Below are 23412 nucleotides of genomic sequence, written 5' to 3'. Positions count from 1 at the left end.
TTGGTTACATTCGTACTCAAAAAAGTTAAACGAAAACCCTCAATCTCTCAAGAGATATTGGGTGGCTCAGAGCTTTGTAATTTTTCTTCAAAAATAGCATTCAACCAAAGTTGAAGTAGCCAAAAAGGCCCACTAATGACTGAAGGAAAGTCATTAGATCTAAATGAAGCCACTGCTTCATTTAAGTTCTCATACAAGTTTCCTAATATAAGTTTCCCAAGGCATATCGAAGACTCTTCGTGCAGCAATTGGGCCAAAGTGAGTAGTGTCTTTGGCACTTGGAGCGATCTCGAGCAAAAAACATAGGCAGAAAGCCACAACATCAGGAAAGCAACATGCTCTTCATCCGTAACAGGACCATCTCGATTCATATTCAAGGTTATGAAGAGTTGGTAAGAAAGCTTTTGGAAGTTGGGAGTCACATCAGGATTTTTTGGATGAGAATCTGGTTGAAACGAAGGACCAGTTGGCCTAAGCCCAAGAATGGCAGCAACATCGAAAAGAGTTGGAGTAATCATACCACAAGGCACGTGGAAAGAGCTAGTTGCTCGATCCCAGAAGAAAAGAGAACTCATGATCATAGGGAAGTTGTAAGACATATTGTACCTAGACAATTGAATGATATCATAGATTCCTATGGCCCTCCAACTATCTTGTTTTTCACCCTCAACTCTATCTAACCAAGGCAAATATAAGTCTTTGGTTAGAGGAGGCATAGTTCTAAATATTTTTTGGGCATTCTCGAGAGAATCCAAGTTATATTTGGAAGAGAATGCCAAGACCCCATCAGCAGAAAAAGAAGACTCGACAGATGGCTGGGGAACAAAAGGACCTAAAAATGCATGAGGTTTGGAGCCTAATGAAAAGGGAATAAGTACCTGGGATTTCCAAATAGCCAATTTCTCCTCCTCGAGAGGTGGCTCAGGAAGGTAGCTCGAATGACCCAAGGCACGAGCTCAGCACTGAAAAAAGCAGAGGGAACCTTAGACTTGGAGGCCATTTCGACGATAAATTGGGAAGATGGGGACGAACCAGAAGAAATTTTGACACAAAAAGAAGCAGAAGAGAAAGAACAGAGCTCTAAGTAGGAGAGTAAAAACGAAAGCATTAAAAATGAGAAGGTAACTTCGCTTTTTATACTGGTTCCCAACCTCGTGCAAAGCCTATACAAGAGCCTAAGTCCAGAGTATTTTGGCACTTAGTGGGAAGATGAAGAGATAGTGGGTTGTCTTTTCGATCTAAAATGGCCTTAAATCCCCAACAAAACGGAGCACGTCTCAATAATGGGACATTTTCAGTAACTGCCAGGCAGCACCTGCATTTAATGCGCCGACTTTGGACGACGTGCCTGACATAAAGCAGGTAAGTGGCAGCGACGCCATAAGAAATGGCGGGAAAATTAGAAAATGAAAATTTTCCAATTAAATATCAAAATAAAAAATATTAAAATCTCATAAACCTGAGATATTAATATTTTAGGGGCATCTGTTTGGGATAATGAAAATTTTCTAAGTTAAAAATCATCTTGAAGAAAACTACATTTCAACAAGTTTTGGGGGTCAAGAAGGAGGTAAAGATAAGCCTGAACATAAGAGAATATTGGAAGATTATCTAAGATCTTTAGTTTTAATTAAAAGGGACACATTTCGAGCTATTTTAGGAGATTTTTATCACATTGTTGATTTTTCTCTAAACTGCTTGAAAGACAAGAAAATATTCTAAGACCACAAAACTAAAGGCTTTTTTGGAGGAGTTTTCACGTCATGGACACCCAAAACTACTCGAAAAATAGAACTGGCAAGAAAATATTCTAAGTCCAACAAACTGATGGCTTTTCGAGGAGTTTTTGAGGAGTTTTCAGGTCCTTGACACCCAAAACTCTCGAAAAACAGGAAGTGGTCAGAAAATATTCTAAGTCCACAAACCTAGCCGAGCTCCAGATTTCCTCCAGAATTGCTCAAAAAATAAGAAGTGGTCAGAAAATATTTTAAGTCCACAAACCTGGTCGAGCTCCAGAGTCCCTCCAGAATTGCTCGAAAAACAAAAATGAGCAAAGAAAATGTTCTAAGTCCACAAGACCAAGACAGGCTCTCAAAACTCCAGAATGGCTCGAAAAAAGAAGTCAAGAAGAAACTATTCTAAGGCCATAACATTAAAGGAGTCTCCTAGGTTTCTCTCAGAAATACTCAAAAGATAGGAGTCTTGAAAAATCCAAAAGCAGTTACCAGTAGTTATCAACATTCACCACTACGCAAAGGAGATCATGGGCGATAGCGGTTACGAAAGAAGCCCCACGAACAGCACGATCACAAGCAATCGTGGATAGTGAGCATCAACAGTTGAAGGCAGTTACTAAGAAGTGCTCGCAAAAGGAGGAAAACGGTGGTGATCTTCATGTCTATAAATACTCCAAAGCACCATTTCACAAAGGATGACTTTTTGCACCCAGACACCGCACCTAAACTCTCTGAGACGCTGAAACCCTGTACCGCGCCAGACACCAGCTACAAGGAGACCCACAGTGGCCGCTGTTCACCATTGTGAGGAGTCGTATGTTTACATGTCAGCATATTTACATTCCTGTACCTTTACATTCTGCATTTTAATTCAAGTTTCTTCGTTTATTTGCTTTTGTTCTTGTTTCTGCAATTCATTTCTTATTTCATACTTTTATGTAATGAACCTCTATGTTTGAGTCAATTCTGCACGTTTAATATTCACTATCCTTGCTAAATTGCTGAATTTACGCATCTATTTCACCGTTATGTTAACAACACACTTAAAAGAACCCAAAGAAAACCTAAATTCAGTCTCCAGATTGATCTTTGGATTATTTGTTTACAATTGTCATTTTTCACCGTAAACAGTATTGTATTTGTTTAATTCATAGATTAAGGAAAAGTAATTTTCAAAAAGTGTAATAATTTTATGAATTAATAACTTATTTAAGTCCTATATCAATAATAAAAATTCAGTACAATAGTAAGATATAATGAACACCACCAACTCATCTCAAAAATTAAAATTTTTAAACATATGTGTAAGTGTACATATTATGGAGAAAGACTTTGTATATTATTCAAAATAGATATTTAGATGACACAAATAACTAGATTTTTCTCTTCCATTATATATGTACATACAAAATACATATACAAGGGACTTACAAAGATAAACATAAATATAATTTATAGAAACAATAGTTACTATGGGGAGAGTTGTTCTCTTCACACATCTCTTCATCCTCTTCTAGGTCTTCTTTTATCTCATTATCATCATTGTTAGTTGCTATTGCTTTATCAATTGGATCTTGTACAATCTACTTATTTTCTAACAATAATTCTTAATTTTTGGGTAATATAAAAGTTGAAATAATTGGAGAATTTAATTTTAATTTTTATAGGGTGTAAGTAACACTATTAAAAGCATTTAGGAAAAGGAATGAAATGGAGATCTTTCTAAAGTGAAAAAACTAAAAATTGAAATAAGAAAATAAAAGAAAGTGTGTAGCTTGTAAAGTCTAAAGGATTTGGAACTTCAATTAGAAGTCAATTGGAATCATATTGGATTAAAATAAGGTAGATAAAAACACTAATAAAGTCAAAATAAAGTTAAAACTCAAATCTTTCTAATGGCTTTACAAGAAAAGAAGCCAATAACTTATTCAAATTAATTCAAAAAACAAGTCTTCCTACCAAGCGAATGAGAATATATATTCTCTAAATACAAAGTTAACTGACTAACTTTTATATTCCTGCTTTTACATTCTACAAAGTTAATTTTTTAACTTTAATATTATAATATCTAACTTATATTTTGTAATATTAATTTACTCACTTTTATCTTTCTATCATCTTTATATATATACTAAAAAATATTTACGTGCATTGCACGGTTTGTTTGTTTTATTAAATTAATTTATTTTAAAATATAAAATATATAATTTAAATATATAAATATAATAAAAAATTTATTTGTCAAAATAAATTATCATTTAAAATATGTATAATTTAGTATTTTTTAGCATAAAATAAAATAACATACAAATATTTTATTTTTAAAATATAAAAATAAAATTTATATTGTTTCATGATATCATAAATTATTTATTATTATAAAATTTTAAATAAATAATTATAACAATAAATTATTAAATATAATAAATTTGTTAATATATGTTTTAAAATTTAAATAAAAGGTATTTATATATTTGTTTATATCTGTTGAATTAAATTTATATGATAAATTATCTATTTATAATTATAATTTAAAATTATTAATAAAATTTTACTATATAATTATTAAAATATGATATCATGTTTTTTAAAAATAACCTATCAGACTAATATATAAAAATTAAAGTATTTATTCATCAAAAGTATGAAGTTTTAAAAATCGCCTTTAAATATCAATATACACAAAATTATATTTTAATATCTAAAATTAAAAATATATTAAACTTTTTATATATAAATAAAATTACCATATAAAAATATTGTAAATAAAAATTAACAATCATATAATATATATACTGAATTAGAAAGTTTACTTTTTTATAAAAAAAATATAATTGAATTTTTTTTAAATGGTTAAATTATTTTATATTTTTTGATAATTTAATAGAATTACTATTGATTGACATTATAAATAAATTAATTTTATTTAATAATCAATTAAGTATAATAAAATTATGTTATTTGGATCATAAAATTAAAATAATAAATTTATTATTTTTTTACATAATTATTTTTTAATTTTTAAAAATAATTAATACAATTATTTATTATTTATTATTTTAATTAAAAATTAATAAAAATAAATATATCTATATAATAATAAAATAATATTTAAAAAATTTTATTAAAAGAACAACTATTAATTTAAATAAAATTTTAAAAAAATGTGATATAAAAGGAAACACATAGATTGAACTAAAAATAAGTAAAAAAAGTATATTATTATTATATTTCTAATTATTTTAAAGATATATAAATATAAATTTAATATAAATACATTAAAGTATTATATCGCCATTAAAAAAATAAATATGTTCTAACCATTTTGATGCAAATATAGTAAATTAGATATTTGATTTTTATTTTTAAATATATTCTTTTGTCAATCTCTCGTACATTTAGATGTAAATATTTAGTGAACCTGATTTAATTTTTTTAATTAAAAAAATATAATTTAAGAATATAACATAATAAATAATTATATTAATAAAAAATTTATGCTGATTTCATATTTTTATGTTTAATATCTGTATTTTAATTTATATCTTAAAAACTAATTATAAATTCACAAAATGACTAAATTTTTTCATTATGAAGAACTCTTTTTTGCGTTTGTAATTGAATGTTATCATAAAAAATTTTAAAAGCATTAGAATTTATATTCCAATCTAAAAATTTTAAATAATCATATAGTTAGAATATGAAATTCTAATAAATAAATGTAATTTAATATGTTAATATAAAAAATATTTTTATAATATTTTAAACACTAACTTCTATTTTTCTTAGATTTAAAGTCTTTTAATATTTGTATAGATTTAGACTTCAAACTCATAAAATTTTAAAATAAATGATATATATATATATATATATATATAAATTAAATATAACATTTGAACTTAATTCAGAATTAAAATGTATATTTTTTTACTTATTCATTCATTATGATATAAAATTATTAAATATGAAAGTAGAACAGTTAAATCATATTCATTTTCATTGTTATGATATTTAGTAATTTTTAATTTATTTTAATTATTATAATTAATTAGTTTTAATTAAAGAGTTTTAAATTTATCATCATCATTATAGCATTTTATAAAAAATATTGCAACAAAATCATTAAGTATGAATATTGTTAATTTTTTATTTAAAAAAAGTTAAATTTGTCATCATAATTATTATAATATAAAATATAAATAAAATATTGTCTATGTTATTAGGTTATACATAATTTTGATATATCAATTTCTATTAAATTATTTTCTAAAAAATTAAAATAATAAAAGAGAAAAAAAGAGTAGTTAAAAATTTTCAATTAAGATTTAGGTAGAAACTAAAAGAAAAAATTGTTGTATTTAATACAAAAATAAATCTTTATATCAATTAAATTTATAGATATTGATATAATATAAAATTTATGAATCACATATAAGATTTGTCTAAGAACAAAGTTAATACATAATATATTATAATAATAATAAAATAAGATATATATATATATATATATAATAAAATTATTTTATAAAAGACTTAAATGTTTGGTGACATTTTACTTTTCAGACTCTACAGAATATTAAAAGTATTTATACAATATTGCAATAAAAATAGTTCAATCTTTTAAATCCTCCATTGTTATCTTTTGTTCACAATTTTTTGTTTCATCTTCCTTAAATTACAACCTAAAAAAAATATCAAATATAAATTACTAATATAAGAAATTTGAACAATACATTATAAATTTATAATTTATACATTTTTTTATTTATTTTTTTTTTGGTAAATTTGGTGTTTCTATGGTTAGAGATATCAGTAAATAACTTATTACCAAATCATTTTGTTTTGTTTTTTCATTTGTATTGTCTACACATTCTTCCTTCTCAATATGTAAATATAAAAAATGAAAATAAAGTTATTCATCATTGTATTATAAACATTATAAATGAAAGTGATGAAACTACAATTTAATTTTCTATATTACCTTCACTATCGGTTCACAATTTTATTTGCAGTGAAACTTTATTTTTCATGACTTTCAAAGTAGGTACTCATTTTTATTTGAACAATATATGAAGTGTCAATAATCTTTAAAAGTTATGGAGGCAACTTTAACACTTCACCATTACCTTTAAAAAATCATCACATAAAAATAGTTATATGTTTTAATATATTTTATTTATAAGAAGTTAGAAATTAACACATTTGCTGACAATTTCAGATGTCGCAATAAGCTCAACAACTTTATCAAATAAGATAAATATTGTTGAATCTGTAAAATCTTTAACATCAAACTCAAGACGAACTCTGTAATGTATATAAATTAAGGTAATGATATATAATTAAATTTATTTTAATATGAAAATTTAAAAATTAGAATACATAGTGATAAATTAATTACCTTATCATTGGATACTCTACGTCTTTATAACATGATTCACATTTAAAATTTATAGTTGTGAAAGAAACTTTCTTCTTACAATAAGAGTAAGAAATATAATATCAGCCATTTTTAAGTATTATATCGTTCACAGTTATAATACAACTAATTACGATATTTTGAAAATTAATTAAAAAATTAGTTTAAAACTTAAATAAGAACAAAGTATAAGAGAGATTAAATTTACTACATCACTCTTTGATTTTTCCATTGTCAAGATTTCATATATGCTTTTAAAATTTTCTTAAAATTTTCTACTCCAAGAAAAATAGTAGATCTTGTATTATCAACATTGTGAGCAATATGCATATCATTAAAATTCCTTCAACAAAATGATAATGAATAATTAAAAATGTAGTTAAAATAAAAAGTAAACAATTAGCAATAATTAATGTAACAGAGAGATTTTAAATAATTTCAATACTTGAATAAATTTATAAAATGAGTAACTTCTGGTATGTCAATATTGATATAATTCTTTGTTGATCTTGATGTGGAAATATAAATATTACCTATTATACATACATTCATATTTTTTATAATTAAATATCACAGTCATGATATTCATACTTTTATTTTTCATTCATCTATTGTTGAATTCAGATCGTTAAGAAAAATTCATTTATCTTAATTGGAACTTGTCATTCTCCTATAACATCATGGAAATATAAAAATAAATAATTACTTGTGATAAATTTAAAAAAATAATAAGTGATTTGATATAAATTAATCAATTAAAAATAAGATTCAATACATTATATAATTTAAAAATAATACTTTATGCTTATTTAAAAAAATAAATTAAAATATATAACACAATTTAGTGAAACAAAATAAAAAATATCAAACTTAAAAACACATGTACTTACGTAAATAGGTAATTCTTGATTGCTGACATTGTTGAAAAATACAAAGAAAAAAATATGACAATAGAAAGAACAGTGACCAAGTTTTCAAAAGTTATGTAAATATGACTTATATAAGTAGAGAAAAAGTCTTTCCTTAAGATATATAGAAAGTCAGCAAATAAAAAATTAATGTAATAAAAATTATCTTTTCTTTCGAAATTTACTCTAATAATATAATATATAATATAAAAAAATAATTCACATTTAACATATATTTTAATTTTTGAAATATATATATGGAACTATATATTATATTAAACTAATTAATAAGATTATTTAAATATGTAAACTTACTTTTTCATTAGAAATGTAATTTAACAATATATAGTATAAACTAATAATTTTATAAATATTTTAATTTTTGAGATATATATTGAACTATATATTATATTAAACTAATTACTAAAATAATTTAAATATGTAAACTTGCCTTTTCATTAGAAATTTAATTTAATAATATATAATATAAAGTAGTAATTTTATAAATGTATTTTTTATTTACATTGTATTTTAGTATTTGAAGTAAATATTGAAATATAAATTAAATTAAACTAATTAATAAAATAATTTAAATATGTAAAAAGAATTTATAAAAAATTTAATTTAATAATATATAATATAAAGTAATAATATTGTAAGTGTAATTTTTTAATTCAATGTATATAATATAACCATAAATTCTAATAAATTCTTCTTAAATGTATTTCATAATAAGTATGAATCAAATATAATTTTAATTCATAAACTTTGAAAAATGTTGTAGTTAATTTTAATAAATTATAATTTAAGACAATTTATAGTATAAATATTTACGTTGCCATTTGTAACATAATATAACCATCAATTCTAATAAAAAAATTTAAATACAATTCATCAAATCTAATAAAGATTCTTTAAATACAATTTAAAGATAATAAATATGAATAAAATATAATTTCAATCAGTAAGTTTTACGTTTCGAATTATAATGTAGAGAGTAATAATTAGATGCAGTTAATATGAGTGACTTTATAGGTTCTGAATTAATTCTTTAAATACAATTCATTAATTCTAATAAAAATTCTTTAAATACAATTCAAAGATAAATAAGTATGAATAAATATAATTTCAATTCATAAGTTATACGTTTCGAATTTTAATGCATAAAGTAATAAGTGAGTGCACATAAGAATGACTTTATAAGTTTCGAATTTTAATGCAGAGTAATAAATAAACGAAGTTACATATATAAAGATAACTTTATATATTTCAAAATTTAATACATAGGATAATAAGTAGGTGCAATCAATTTTATATATAAACTAATAAATATGTTCGTGCGTTGCACGAGTTTGTTTTATTTTTTAAAATTAATTTATTTTAAAATATAAAATATATAATTTAAATATAAAAATATATAAATATAATAAAAAATTATTATATTAAATATAATTACATTGAGGAAGATTATGAAATACTTCCTTATATACAACATTTTTTGTATATCCTATATATTTGTCATCCTCTTCAATAATAAGGATTTTTATTCTTTTTGCTGACGTTACTCTAGACAATGCAACATGTAATTGACCATGACTAAATACAGGTTTTGACAAATATAATCTAACATAATTTAACGATTGTGCTTGACTTTTGTTTATTGTCATTGCATAATATACCTTTATTGGAAATTATTTTCTTCTTAAAAGGAAATGTCACTTGGAGTCACTTGTTGTTAAAACTATCTGCAGAATAAGTATTTTAGCACCAATGTTGCTTCTTGTAATTATTTTTGCTTCAATTATCCACTCTCCTAAACGTATGATAAGGAGTCTTGTTCCATTGCACATTCTTAATGCGGGATTGATGTTCCTAAGTAGCATAATTGGTATTCCTTCTTTGAGTTGCAAGCAATAGGGAGGAAATCCATTGAAATTTAAAGTATTCAAGAATTCTACGGGATATATAAACTCTTGCTCAGTTATTTTATCAGTTGCTTTGTCAATCTTGTCAGAGCTTCTGTAATACTTTATTGATCCTTCAACCATGTTTATGATATAATTATTAATATCATCAACAATATCATTTAAATGAGTAAGTATGGCCCGCTCTTGAAGGTATTTTTTTGTTGTTGGAAATTTGGATATGTGCTTTCAAAAATTTGCTTGAGTGAATCCTCCATTGGCTTGAGTAGATATTGGCTTGGAATTTTTATCCACATGAGAATGTTTTCTCCTTCTTTACTAATTGTTGGTATGTTTCCATCTCCAACTTGTATGAGCCATTTATTAAATTCATGTGCCAAAGAAATTTCATGACTTGAAGAGGAGTTGTTGAAAATTCTTATACTTCTGGACAACATATAAATTTTGCAATGATCCCACAAATACGACTTATTAATGCATGCTTGAACTATGTCTTGTTGTCATCCTTTTGGTATTACGAGTAATATTTGTCTAAAGTCTCCTCCAAGAATTACTGTTTTTCCTCCAAATGGCTTAGACGTACTGTTAGAATATTTATAACCCACAATATCTTTGAGGGACCTATCAAGAGCCTCAAAAGTCAATCTATTTATCATTGGTGTTTCATTCCAAACAATGAGATCTGTTTCAATTATTAACTGAGCAAGCTGAGTATTTTGTTTGATTGAACATGTGCTCTCTTCAAAAAGATCTAATGGTATTTGAAATCTAATATGAGTTGTTCTACCACCCGAAAGCAATAATGATGTAATACCTATAAAATTTTAAAGTAAAAATAAATGAGACATAAATAAAATCATGTATATAATAGTTTATGAATGTATTCGTTAAAATGTAAGAAATATATTAATTTTTAATGGATACTTTTATAATTTTTATGACAAACAGAAAATAATTTTGATGATACTAATACTAAAATTTAGAATTTTTATGTGTAATATTAATAAAATAATATTTTTGTCTTATTTTATTTAATAAAAGAATATTTTATAAGTTTTATAGATAATATTTTTTTATTGTAAGTATTAATGAAAAATTTAATTTATATTAATATAATAAAGCAAAAAATTAGATTTAAAATTTTTATATTTGTAAATTTTAAATTTTGAAAAAATAAAAATAAAATACTACATGTGTAAGTACAAAAGTTAATAATAAAAATATATAATTAATATGAGAAATATAATAAAAAGTATTAAATATGAGAAATATATAATTAATAAAAATATAAAATCAAGTATAAGGAAGTGGTTAAGTACCCCAAGATGCAACAACAATTACTATTCTTTTCTCACTCCTTAGTTTAGAAATGATAGTCTTGTAAAGAAAAGTTTTTCCAGTTCCTCCATGGCCATACACAAAATAAAGTCCACCTACATTAGCAGAGATCACATTAGTAACTTCATTGTATATTTGTCTTTGTTGGTCATTTAGTAATGGGTAGTATTTCTTGTGTTCCAATTTCAACTCTTCAATATTATAATCAAGTTCTTCTCTGATCAGTCTATTGTCCATTACTTCTACTGCTGATTTATTGGGTAAAGGCATTCCATTGAAGTCGGAGAGGACCTTTCCATTTCTCATCAATATCTTGTCAATTTCAATCAAACAATAAGTTTGGATCTGTTGTTCTGTGAGTTCCAAACCAAAGTGATGAAATAACCTTCTATTTTTATAAAGAATATCATCAGATATTGTCTGCCAATTGTTATCCCATAGTTTCTTAACATTTGTAACCTCACTAAAAAGAAGAATTGTAACAAATAATTCTCGTAACTGAGAAGGTAAGGCCTAATGACTTGCTTCATTCAATGCATCATTCCACTCTTTATCATCATTTAGAAGGCCAAGAGCATAGCATGCTTCTTTGAAAGTTTTATGTGTCACTCCACCAACTGTCTTGATTTTTTCGTAACTTTTTGGTCCTTGAACAATATTTAACAAAATTCTTAAGTAATATCTTTCACTAGATGTTGGATAAGCATAATAAATTCTTCCAATTGTTCTTCCAGTCTGCCTTTGTTTCCATTTTTTGTTTCTATCATCCCAAACAAATTTTGTAGGAAAGCCAGAATATGTTAGCATGCATGCTTGAGAATTTATAGAATTTATTTTCATCCATTCTGTAAACATGGTTTGTTCTATTCCTTCTCTTCTTATAACTATTGGCAAATGTTCTGAATCTTGTAGAGTAACTAAATTTTCTCCTGGTAAATGGAAGATCAATCTCATAACAGTTGGACTTCTATAATGTATGTCAAAGTTAAAAATTTTCCAACTTACTTCACATGCTGACACATTAATGAAATATGAGCAATAATTATAATATTTATAAATTCACAAAAGTCTGAGTATATAAAAAAGAAAAAATATGTTTAATGTTGTTTAAAAATAAATAAAAAAATATAACACTTAATATCAAAGTCAATATGAAATTTAATTAATAAAATTGACTAAAAATTTATACGTATAAGAACTACTATTATTTATTTAGTAATACTTATTTATAAAAATTATATATAATTTTTTACACTTAATAAATATACAATAAGTAATAAATATATAGTTTAATATAATATTATTTAATTATAATTATAGAATATTATTTTTATATATATAATATTAATAATTATTTATTAAATTGTCATTCGTAATAGTTTGTTATTACCATTATCAAAATTATATAAGCATAAATTCTAATAAAAATTCTTTAAATATAGTTCAAAGATAATAACTATGAATCAATTATAATTTCAATTGTTACGTTATGTAAAATATTATAAATAATTTTAATAAATTGTAATATAATGTAATTTATAGCAAATTTGTTTATGTAATATATTCTATAGTGAATTTAAATATTTTAAATCTTAATAATTATAAATTCATTATAAATACCTAAAATAATATATAAATTTATGGTATTAGAGAAATTAGCATAAAAAAATATATAATGATTAACTAAATGGTTAATTAAATTAATTTATTTATAAAATTACATACCTGCAGTCTAAATAAATTTTGATCTCATCAACTTGTGTTATCTGCATTGAATTGTTTGTATTTTGGACAAAAATATTTTCTTCAATTACCATGGGTGCTCTATTTGGACCTTTGTGGAGATATTTGAAGAGATATTTTATAGCCTTGGACTTATTGCTCCATTCAATATTTAGATGTGCCTGAAATGTGAGTAATAAATCTAAATTATATGGAACAACAAACTTGTTATGTAAGTTGATATCTCCTTTTTTGACATGTCTGCCATCATCCCGTCTTCTATAAGTAGGAAAACCATCCATATCTATGGTCGTTTCATCAGTAAATTTTTTAGGATAATTTCTATTGCAAAGGCTATCAACCATGCAAGGTGCATTTTTGTTGGTAGTTCCACATGGTCCATGTATCATGAATTGTGAAACAGCATTGAATCCAACTGGATCATCCACTTGATATAGTAATTCTGCTGATATTATTTTATCTATGTCTTGTGGTGTTAGATACTTATTATTTTGGTGAAGCCATATTAGGATATGAGCATGTGGTAGACCTCTTTTTTGGAACTCAATGGTGTATATAGCTAAAAGAAGGAAAAATATAATAAATAATTAGTAAGAATAAGATTAAATTTATAAATTAAAAAATTAGTATAATACTTTTCTTTACCTGATATAACTTGACCAAAGTACTGTCTTTTTTTAGGGTGACTTTGATTAATGCAATTCTTAATTCTATGTCATTGCACTCGTTATCCTTTTTTAAGATGCTGAAGTCGGTGATAAAGGAGATTGTCACTATCCAACGAAATTTTTTATGGAAAGGTATTAAGGATGGATCTAAAATCCCCTAGGTGAAATGGGAAATGGTATGTAGACCGCAGAAGAATGGTGGCTTGGGCATTAAGAATGTGCAGTGGTTTAACTGGGCGCTTTTTGGTAAATGGTTGTGGCGAGGTGTTAATTGTTCTAATTCATTGTGGGTGCGGGTGTTGGAATCTAGATATGGAAGATTAGCTTATTCTATTTAGCATCCATCAGTCCACAACAGATGTTCTTTGTGGTGACGTGATTTGATGGAGGTTATTCATCAAGGGAATTCTTGGCTGGACGAGAAGTTTGATAGGAGTGTGGGTGCAGGTTTACACACTCTTTTTTGGAGAGATAAGTGGGTAGGCAGGGTGCGATTGTGAAGCATTTCCGTGATTGTTTGCGAAGACGAGAAATGCTGAATCATGTGTATTGGAGAATGGTTTTCATGATGGCACTAAGTGGGTTTGGGATGTTAGTTGGCGAAGAAGACTCTTTCAACATGAGATCTCAAGCTTTTATCTGTTGTTAGAGTTTGTGGATAGAGTTTCTATTAAGTTACTACAAGAAGATAAATGGGTATAGAGGGCAGATTCTTCAGGCTGTTATTTAGTACAATCTACGTATTCATGACTATTTGAAATTTTTGGTGGTCCTAATAGTGTAGATCAGTGTACGGCAGATGCCTTGTAAAGACTATGGAGAGGAAAGGTCCCTCTTAAGTGTCTGGTATTTTCTTAGGAATTGTTGCTGAATGCACTTCCTTGTAAGGGTTTGCTGATTGATCGAGGTGTTCAAATTGATGATATAACTTGTTGCTTCTGTCATAGTTTGGAGGAACTTCCAACTCATTTATTTTTAACGTGTTCAGTTTCATCTCAAATCTGGTACTTTACTGCGCGTTGGCTTGGAGTCTCACTGATTTTGCCTTCAGATATATCGACTCACTTGCTTTCTTGATTGGTGTTGGCTATAGTAAAGGAGAAGAGATATGCTTATTAATTGTTTGGGTAAGTACAGTGTGGTTTTTGTGGTTACATAGAAATAAAATTGTATTTTCCAATGGTGTTTTGGATGAGAGGGAAGTTCTAGATTCTATTATTTTGATGTCCTGGAAATGGCTATCACTTGTTAGTAAGAGAGAAGCTATTTTGTTAGCTGATTGGTATTTGAACCCACGAAATTGCATCTGTCTTAGCTTTGTATAAGTATATTTTTGTTTTTTATTTCTCTGAGTTAGTAATTTTTTTCCTGTGTATATGGGTTTTGAGTTTCCCTTGAACTCTCTCTAATAATATATGTTTTGCCTATAAAAAAAAAAAAAACTTGACCAAAGTACTGTCCATCCACTACGTGTTTCATTAGTTGATCAAGTTTCATCTTGAAAACTGTTGTTTTAACATCTGGCCTATCATTAGCTGGTTGTCCTGAAATTTGATCAAGCATATACTGAATCTTTGGTCACTTTGGATTGGCAGTAAAAGTGATAAAAATATCAGTTTTCCCAAATGTTCTACATATGGCCATTGCATCTTGATAGTTTTAGACCATATATCGTGGACCACCTGTGAATGAAGAAGGCAATACAATTCTTTTTCCAGTAGCAGCAGCTATTATATCCCCCCACGAACAACTGCATCACAAACATTTTTGTACAACTCTGTGCGTAAAATTGTTTGATTTTTCCTAATCCATCGTAGTCGATCTTCTTCTATGGTTGTATATGCATCAACAATATATTGTTGGAATAACTGACCAGCAGAAATAAGAGTCTTTGCTTCAAAGTTTCTTTGTTGTATTCAATATGCATAGTATTCTCTCATTGTCAAATTGTTTCTTTTTGTTCTATTTTTTCCATCATTAAAAGCATATTGAATGTCTAAGTGAAATTCATCCTCACCATATGGAAATAATAATGGATATTGCATTAACATGAAAGAAGGATGCAACTCTGATATTCTTTGTAACCCATTTATTTGATGCTCTATTATTATATCTCTCCTTCCATTAGATTGACCAAAATCTCCAACAATAAGTGCAGCAATTTCAGTTGAGGTCGGCTTGTTATACTATCAAGATTCTCTTGATCTTATACCAAGCAACTTGATTCATATATTTTTATCATCAAATGAAGATAATTTATCTCTTGGCATTCTAAACACCTGTGCAATAGGATTATGCATGTCCAACATATCTTTCAAACTTTGAACAATAGTGTTGTCAAAATTTTCTCCATTATTGAAGGAATGTAATCTATTTTGGACTTCATTTTCTGTATCATGTACATAAAGTTGTGAGAATTTTGGTTGTTGACCTTCTTCTGGTATAAGTGCTCCAATCCTGTGATAATTTTGACCACTAATTCTAAAAACATACGGCCCTAGTCTTAAATTTATTTTGTTGTCAAATTTTGCTCCCATTGATGTAAAAGCAAAAATAGAATTATATGCTCAAATATTTTGTCTAAATTTCACTTAGGGATGACCACCTTCATAATTACGAAGATTTTTTAAAGCATCCGGTGGTTCTTGAAGAATTGATAATTAAACTTTTCCTTATTGACAACAAAGAGAAAACTTAGGCTTTTTTAGCTGTTGTGGTTTATTCGCTCTTTCTGCATATCACATAGAACTACCACAATATTCACAGGTGTAACTTGGGTATCCTAAATTCATATATTTTGAATTATCACCTACAATTTTAAAAAAATTATTAATAAATAAGTAAGCATATTTTTAATTTATGATTTCTATGATATAATATTAATTATAAGAGCAGTTATGAAAAATTTTATCTGTGTATAATCAATATATATTAATAAATAAATAAGCAAATATCACTACAGTTTATAATATTAATACTAATACATGGATGAATAAGTTTTTATAATTAATCTCTAATTAAAATAAAGAATTAAAATAAATTTAAAATATAAAATAATTTTAAATAATTATTTGTCAATGTAATAATAATAGAATTAATAAAATTATGATAATATTTATTAAGATAATAATAGAACTAATAATAGGTTGTATCTTAAAAAAGTCAATAAATAAATAAGTAAATTATATATATATATATATATATATATATATTGTCATACATATTATTATTTATTTTAAAATATAATATAATAAATAAATTTCATATGGTAATAATTGTAATAAATTTTAAAAGATAAATAAATAAATACCAACTTACTTAGATATTTTTTAAAATTCTTTAAATTAATTAAAAATATTTAATGATGATATTAACAAATATTTTATTTTATAAATAAATAAATTATTACTATCATAATTTTATTAAAAGTGATAAAAATAAAAGTTTTAGTATAAATACATAAAAAATTATATGGTAATATATGCAAATTAAAATATATTATTTTTTGTATTGTTATATAAACAAATTTATTTACAAACAATATCATACATATTGGAATAGTATTGTAAAATTAAAATATATATAATTTAGTGATGCTACATTAGAATATTCTTGTAATTTAAACATTACCTGATACATTACTTGGTCCTATAAAAAAGGTTAATATTCAGTGAACCTGATTTAAATATTTTTTTTAAATTAAAAAATATATAATTTTAAGAATATAACATAATAAATAATTATATTAATAAAAAAATATTTATATTAATTTCATATTTTTATGTATAATACCTGTATTTTGATTTATATTTTGGGAACTAATTGTATTTTGATTTATATTTTGATTTAAATATTTTTTTAAATTAAAAAATATATAATTTTAAGAATATAACATAATAAATAATTATATTAATAAAAAAATATTTATATTGATTTCATATTTTTATGTATAATACCTGTATTTTGATTTATAGTTTGGAAACTAATTGTAAGTCCACCAAATGACTGAATTTTTTCATTAGGAAGCACCGTTCTTTGTGTTTGCAATTAAATGCTCTTAAGAAAATTTTCAAAAGTATTAGAACTTATATTTTAATCTGAAAATTTTGAATAATTATATAGTTCGAATATGAAATTCTAATAAATAAATATAATTTCATATGTTAATATAAAAAATAATTCTATAACATTTTAAACACTAACCTCTATCTTTCTCAAATTGAAAGTCTTTCGATAGTTGTGAAGATTTAGACTTCATACTCAAAAAATTTTAAAAGTATGTAAAGAAAAATATTTGTTAACTTTTGAAACAAATGATATATATATATATATATATATATAGAAATTAAATATAATATTTGAACTTAATTTAAAGTTAAAATGTTACATTTTCTTTACTTATTCATTCATTACGATATAAAAGTTTTAAATATAGAAATGGAACGGTTACCTAAAGATTTAAAAATCAAATAAAATTCATTTTCATTGTTATGATTTTTAATAATGTTTAATTTAGTTTAATTGTTATAATTAATTAGTTTTAATTGGAGAATTTTGAATTTGTCATTCTCATTATAATATTTTATAAAAAGAAACATTGCAACAAAATCATTAAGGATAAATGCTGTTATTTTTAATTTAAAAAAATTAAATTTGTCATCATAATTACTATAATATAAAATATAAATAAAATATTGTCTATATTAATAGGTTATACATAATTATGATATATCAATTCTTATTAAAAAAAATTTAAAAAATAAAATAATAGAAGAAGAGAAAAAAAGAGTTATTAAAAAATTTTCAAGTAAGATTTAAGTAAAAACTAAAAGAAAAGAATGATTGTATTTAATATAAAAATTAATTTTAATTTCATATGTTAATATAAAAAATACTTCTATAACATTTTAAATACTAACATCTATCTTTCTCGGATTGAAAGTCTTTCGATAGTTGTGAATATTTAGATTTCATACTCAAAAATTTTTAAAAGTATGTAAAAAAATATTCGTTAACTTTTGAAACAAATGATATATATATATATATATATATATATATATATATAAATTAAATATAATATTTGAACTTAATTCAGAATTAAAACATTACATTTTCTTTACTTATTCATTCATTACGATATAAAAGTTTTAAATATAGAAATGGAACGGTTACCTAAAGATTTAAAAATCAAATCAAATTCATTTTCATTGTTATAATTTTTTATAATGTTTAATTTAGTTTAATTGTTATAATTAATTAGTTTTAATTGGAGAATTTTGAATTTGTCATTCTCATTATAACATTTTATAAAAAGAAACATTGCAACAAAATCATTAAGGATAAATGTTATTAATTTTTAATTTAAAAAAATTAAATTTGTCATCATAATTATTAAAATATAAAATATAAATAAAATATTATCTATGTTAATAGGTTATACATAATTATGATATATCAATTCTTATTAAATTATTTTTTTAAAAAATAAAATAATAGAAGAAGAGAAAAAAAAAGTTATTAAAAAATTTTCAATTAAGATTTAGGTAATAACTAAAAGAAAAGAATGATTGTATTTAATATAAAAATTAATTTTTATATCAATTAAAATTACAGATGTTGATATAATATAAAATTTATATAAGTCACATATAAGATTTGTCTAAGAACAAAAATCAATACATAATAAAGTAAGAGAGAGAAATATAATAAAATAACAAAATTATTTTATAAAAAGACGTAAATGTTTGGTGACATTTTACTTTTCAGATTTTACACAATATTAAAAGTATTTATACAATATTTCAATAAAAATGATTCAATCTTCTAAATTTTTCATTGTTGCCTTATGTTCACCATTTTTTGTTTCGTCTTCCTCAAGTTGCAACCTAAAAGAAAATATCAAATATAAATTACTGTATGATCTAAGAATTTGAACAATACATTATAAATTTATAATTTATACATTAATTTTCTCCTTCTTTTTGGTAAATTTGGTGTTTCCACCGTTGGAGATATATGTGAACAACTTATTGTTAAATTATTTTCTTTTGTTTTTGCATTTGTATTGTCTAAACCTTCTTCCTTCTCAATCTGTAAATATTAGATAATGAAAATAAAGTTATTCATCATCGTATCTATAAACATTATAGATAAAAGTAATGAAACTCCAATTTAATCTTCTATATTACCTTTACTATCGGCTTCACAATTTTATTTGCCGTGAAACTTTGTCTTCCACGACTTTCAAAGTAAGTACTCATTTTTATTTGAAAAATATGTGAAGTGCCAATAATCTTTAAAAGTTGTGGAGACAACTTTAACCCTTCACCATCACCCTTAAAAAAATTATTACATAAAAATAGTTATATGTGTTAATATATTTTATTTATATAATCAAATATTTGATTAAATTTTTCAATAAGTGAGAACTTAACACTTTTGCTTATAAGTTCAGATGTTCCAATAAGATCTTTTAACTTTATTTGTGCTAATTGTTCAACAACTTTAAATAAAACAAATATAGTTGAATCCGTAGAATCTTTAACATTAAGCTCAAGACGAAACCTGTAATTTATATAAATCAAGGTAATAATATATAATTCAATTTATTTTAACATGAAAATTTAAAAATTCGCATATATAGTGATAAATTAAACCTTGTCATTGGATAATCAACGTCTTTATAACATGATTCACATTTAAAATTTGTAGTTGTGAAAGAAATTTTCTTCTTGCAATGGGGGCAAGAAATATAATACCAACCATTTTTAAGCAATATATCGTTCACAGTTGCAATACAACCAATTACGACATCTTGAAAATTAATTAAAAAAATAGTTTAAAAATTTATTAAGAAAAACAAAGTATAAGAGAAATTAAATTTACCATATCACTCTTTGATTTTGCCATTATCAAAATTTCAGATATGTTTTTGAAATTTTCTAACTTAAGAAGAATGGTAGATCTTGTATTATCAACATTGTCAGCAATATGCACGTCATTAAAATCCCTACAACAAAGTGATAATAAATAATAAAAAATATGGTTAAGATAAAAAAATAAAGAATTAGCAATAATTAACATAACATAGAGATTTTAAATAATTTTAATACCTGAATGAATCTATAAAATGAGTAACTTCTAGTATGTCAATATTGACATAGATCTTTGTTGATCTTGATGTTGAAATAGAAATGTTACCTACAATACATACATTCATATTTTTTATAATTAAATATAAAGCATATATATATATATATATATAATTTTTTTAAATAAAATATTTTAAAAATATAATAATACAATTACCTTGAAATTCTTTTACAATAGTGGATGTGAATATTACAACATTGATTTTTGAATCCTTAGATGTGTTATATTTTATTATCTCTTCAAATAGTGCAATATAATCATCCCACATTGTTACTTTCACTCTATTTCTCCTGCAAATGATTTAACCAAAATTATAAGATTTTTCAATTAATAATAACTTTAGAATAATTGTTTATACCTCATGTCATGTAATTGAAGCGTCATGACATTAACCTGGCCTTGAGCATTTGTTTTTTCTTCAATAGAACTTCTATACATGACCACTCCAATTACATCTATTAATAAAATAAATAATTTTAATGAACTAATTGATAAATTAAATATATATTATATAACAAATTTTAGTAAAGTTTTACAGCAAAATACCTGTTAAGACATTATTTCCACAATGACTGTTCAGATCTTCAAAGTTCACAAACTCAAAGATATGGAAAGAAATTATGTTCTCATCATTTACTTCCTTAATAATAGTTGTGGCATAGAATTGCAACACGAAAGGATTGTTTTCAACAACAGTAAATTTATCTTTTTTCTTTGCCACTGTAAAATTTGTTATGGAGTATACTTTTCCTTCCTTTAGTATATCTTTGAATCTGTAAGAAATATCTCGTCCTATGAAAGTATGTATGTAATTATTCTATAAAAAAAATTTAATCGGTTAGAAAATTTAGAAATAAATTTAGTTAGTTATTATAGTATAACATATAAAAGACAACATAATTATAATTTATAAAAAATAATAATTCTTTTATAAGAAAAAATAAATCTAATACCTTTTCATCAATCATTACTATATCAGTACTAATTAACTCTTTCTTGCGATATATGTTTAGTGTATCTCACAGTTGTGATATTCGCACTTTTATTTTCTAATAATCTGTTGTTGAATTCAGATTGTTAAGAAAAATCTATTTATCTTCATTGGAACTTGTTGTTCTCTTACAAAAGCATGGAAAACATCAAAGTAAATATCAAACTGAAAAACACATGTACTTACGTGGATAGGTAATTCTTGACTGCTGAGATGATTGCAAAATACACTGAAAAAAGATGACAATAGAAAGAAAATATCAAACTCGAAAACACATGTACTCACGTGGATAGATAATTCTTGACCGCTGACATAATTGCAAAATACAAACAAAAAAAGATGACAATAGAAAGGATGGTGAGCAAGTTTTTAAAAATTGTGTAAACAACTAAACATGACTTATATAAGTAAAGATTAAGTCATACTTAGAAATATATGAAAAGTCATAAAATAAATAAATAATATAATAAAATTTATCTTTTCATCAGTATAATAGTTAATAATAAAATATAATATATAATAAAATTTCTATTAAATTACTTTTATTATATAAATTTTTTTGTTAGAAATTTAAGTTAAAATTTGTTTTACTTCAAAGTAAATTTTAGTGTTTGAAATATATATTGAACTACATATTATTTTAAACTAATTAAATAGATAATTTAAATATATAAACTTATCTTTTCATTAAAAATTTTATCTAACAATCTATAATAAAAGTAATTTTTTCATAAATGTGTTTTTTTAATTTAAACTACATTTCATAAAAGTAACTTTTTCATAAATAATTTTTTATTAAAATTGTAATTTAACAATCTATAATAAAAGTAATAATCTTATAAGTGTAATTTTTTATTTTGATATTAATTATAAAAAAATAATTTTTGTGACATTACTCAATAATTTTTTTTTTAAGCATTCGTTCATAATATTGAACTAATTGAGTATTTTCCATTACAATAAAAAAATTCTAATATAATATAACTATCAATGCTAATAAACATTCTTTAAATACAATTAAAAGACAATAAGTATGAATAAAATCTAATTTAAGTTATACGTTTCAAATTTTAATGTATAGAGTAATAAGTAAGTGCAATCAATAGGAGTGACTTTATAGGTTTCGTCTATTAATGCAATAAAATATTATTTTAATTCGTAAGTTACAGGTTTCAAACCATAATAAATAATGATGTAATTTTAATAAAAAAATATGTAAAAATAGAATAAAAGTTTATATTTTTTTTACAGTCATACATAAATATAAAGTGAGGATAAATAATGAATGACACTAAAATTATTAAGATTTGTTTATTTTGATATTAATTATAAAAAAGTAATGAATGTGACATTACTCAATAATTCTTTTTTTTTTAAACATTAGTTCATTTTTGAACAACATATTATATTAAACTAATTAAATAGATAATTTAAATATGTAAACTTATCTTTTCATTGAAAATTTGATCTAACAATCTATAATAAAAGTAATTTTTTCATAAATATATTTTTTTTTAATTCAAACTACTTTTCAT

The 23412-nt window shown here is 23.8% G+C and overlaps 1 pseudogene; it reads right to left on the bottom strand.

Annotated features, from left to right (window-relative positions):
- Positions 1 to 47: 47 nt before the first annotated feature.
- On the bottom strand, positions 48 to 16526 carry LOC113851109 (annotated as a pseudogene).
- Positions 16527 to 23412: the final 6886 nt, after the last annotated feature.

The sequence above is a fragment of the Abrus precatorius genome, unplaced genomic scaffold (genome assembly GCF_003935025.1).
Source record: "Abrus precatorius isolate BTA unplaced genomic scaffold, Abrus_2018 Scaffold10, whole genome shotgun sequence".
NCBI lineage: Eukaryota > Viridiplantae > Streptophyta > Magnoliopsida > Fabales > Fabaceae > Abrus > Abrus precatorius.
The sequence above is the reverse complement of the archived record's forward strand: the minus strand, read 5'-3'. Positions and strand labels throughout refer to the sequence as shown.